Source organism: Hippocampus comes, unplaced genomic scaffold (genome assembly GCF_001891065.2).
Source record: "Hippocampus comes isolate QL1 unplaced genomic scaffold, H_comes_QL1_v1.1 scaffold94, whole genome shotgun sequence".
Lineage (NCBI taxonomy): Eukaryota > Metazoa > Chordata > Actinopteri > Syngnathiformes > Syngnathidae > Hippocampus > Hippocampus comes.
Window position 1 is genome coordinate 4,115,722 of NW_017806059.1, and position 2,949 is coordinate 4,118,670.

Consider the following 2,949-nt stretch of genomic DNA (forward strand, 5'->3'; position numbering starts at 1 on the left):
TTGTTTAAAAACAAACAAATTTTTATAAAATGCCGAAAGTGATTGATATGATAATGATCAAAATATGCTGTTTTCCTCACAAAATACTCCGTTTTATAACATGTTGATTTGATAACACGCCGAGGCAGATGTTGTATAACGTGTTGTTTTCAACGAGTTCCCGTTTCTCAGGAGCCATCGGACTTCATTTCTCATAGGTGGGGCCAGATGGCTCCTGTTTCCCAGGACCGGCCTCATGACAACATAACAGAATTGCGTGAGAAGGAGTTGTTCAGCATAATAGTTTGTGAAACGCCAGTTGATAAAGAAGCAAGTGTGGCGCCAGAAGGGCTGAGTTGGCCACTCACCCCTTCTTTCGCACACGCTCAGAGAAGGATAAGAGGAGGCTTTGCCGACCCTTTGGTAGAGTCTGCTGCGGGTTGCGTACGGACGCCCAGCTGGGATTGAAGCTCGCTCTACCAAGGGTGTTGGCTCTCCATCCTGTTGGCGCACGGTAAGAGTTGATTCATTCTTAAAGAGCTCAATATATCGCTTGCTGCTTGCTTTGTGACATTTCTTGTTGGTCTAATAAAAGTGCCATTTGTTAGCAACAGAATTGTCTCTTGTGGTTCATTTCTGAGTGCCTATCTCCAACGATCCTATTTAAATTTGATACTGAGCCCAGGCGAGGTATCAGAAATGTTTTAAAACACGTGTGAACACCCCTATATATTCATTTTTTACAAATAAAACCTTTGTTTTGTTTTTATTAAACACGTAGGGCTACTAAGAAAATGTATTTATACATTGGTCTTGATGGTGGTAGTTGGTGTAAAAACTTTGAAAACCATTGAACTTCATATCACCCAAATAATTTTTAACTTTGAGAGAGAAACAAAGTGTGGCACTGCTTAGCACGTCCACCTCACAGTGCAGAGGTGCAGGGTTCTCTTCCGGCTCCGGCCTTTCTGTGTGTTGTTTGCATGTTCTCCTTGTACCTGTGTGGGTACTCCGGTTTCCTCCAACATTCCAAAATTATGCACGGCAGGTTAATGGAGCACTCTAAATTGTCCTTCGGTGTGATTGTGAGTGTGGATGGTTGTTCATCTATGTCTGCCCTGCGATTGGCTGGCAACCTATTCAGGGTGTATCCAGCCTGCTGGCCAAAGATAGCTGGGATAGGCTCCAGCACACCTGCAACGCTTATCAGGATAAGCCGATTAGAAAATGAAAGGATGGATGAAAAAAAAGAGAAATATCTTAAAACTCACACAATGCTCATCTTGCAATGCTCATCTTTTTACCATGTGCTGACAAGCAAGGCTCTTGAGAGGAAGTCTTACTTCTTTGTTATGAAACTCAGGTTTTAGCACTTTTCCACCCAGGAAAAAAATGTATTAATAGAATGGAGCCATGTCATAAGCCATGGGGTGTTTTCTCAGCTGCCCCAAGTGATTTTCCAAAAGTGACAATCGCGTACGTAGGAATGTGAAGCATTTTCCCTAAGTATCACTGATCATTGTCAGAGGTCACTTCATTCTCGCTCCTTTTTGTTGCTCCTTTCCTGTCGCTATCAAAAGACCATGCTGTGTTTTTTCCACCATCTCTTTTTTAACAATCTCTTCTTCCTTTCACTCCCTTCACTAGCGTACAAGGCAAGGTTCTAAGTGATATAGAATAGATGAAGCCATGACAACCATGAGAAATGATTATATAAAGTTCTTCCTAATGGGTCATTGTTATGCAACACTTCAAAAAGGCATTATTGAGGATGAAACTGAAATATAATCAAATATAGTATTGAAAAAAATGAAACAACTGGGTTCTCAGTAGGTTCTACTTTTGTCTTGCTATTATTGGCAGCTTAATGAGGCTCTGGAAATGCTGTCTCTCCCGCTGATGCATTGTGTTGGTCTGAGCTGAGCGGCAGCCAGGATCAGAGCAGGGTGAGTGCACCAGAGCAGTGCTCCCAGTGTGTCATGCATTCAGCCGTGCCAATATCTAATTTGGATGCTCCCAGGTCAGCAGAGTTTTCTCAGACAGCTAGCGAGCCCATCAGCCAAGTGACGACTCAGCCAAATGGAGAGTTATGCTTTCTTTCACATTACATCTTGAGGTCAATTATTTTCTACTTGGGTGCAACTGTGTGCTCTTGGAAATTTGCATATTTTACAAAAAAAAAAAAAGTGTGGTATTTGTGCCTATGCACCAAACAGCAGCTCAGAGTACCGACCCTTTTTGGAGTCCTTGCAGGGTGTGCTGGAGAGTGCTCCCGCTGGGGACTCCCTCATTCTGCTGGCGGACTTCAATGCTCACGTGGGCCTTGACAGTGAGATCTGGAAGTGCGTGATTGGGAGCAAGCCCCCCACGCCCCTCCCCACCACCATCAGAAATCTAGTGGTGATTTGTTATAGGACTGGTGTGCTCGTCATGGATTGTCCATAACGAACACCATGTTCAAACATATGGGTGTCCATATGTGGACTTGGCACCAGGAGACCCTTAGCCGCAGTTCAATGATTGACTTTGTGGTCATATCAGCACCTGAATTGAACCTGGGACATTGATAGATATACCTGCGTCTCATCTGCAAAGCCATGATAGTTAACAATGGCATTCAGAAGAGTAGCAAATACAGGCTGAATAAAAGGGGTCCAAGGACTGACTCTTGAGTGACCCCACATGTAATGGCCATACGATCAGATTTAAACCAATGGTCACAAAATGACTCCTTTCCTCCAAGGAGGACCTAAGCCATTACTGGACAAGTGGATGAATTAACATAGCCATGTGCCATATATGAAGAGGCGTTAGATAAGCATGCGCTCTTTTTGTCACGTCTGCTGTCTCAGCACCCTGTCCTGTGTATGTGTGTATGTGTGTGTTTGCGTGTGTGCGTGTGTGTGTGTGTGTGTGTGTGTGTGTGTGTGTGTGTGTGTGAGTGTGTGTGTGTGTGAGAGTGCGTGAGTG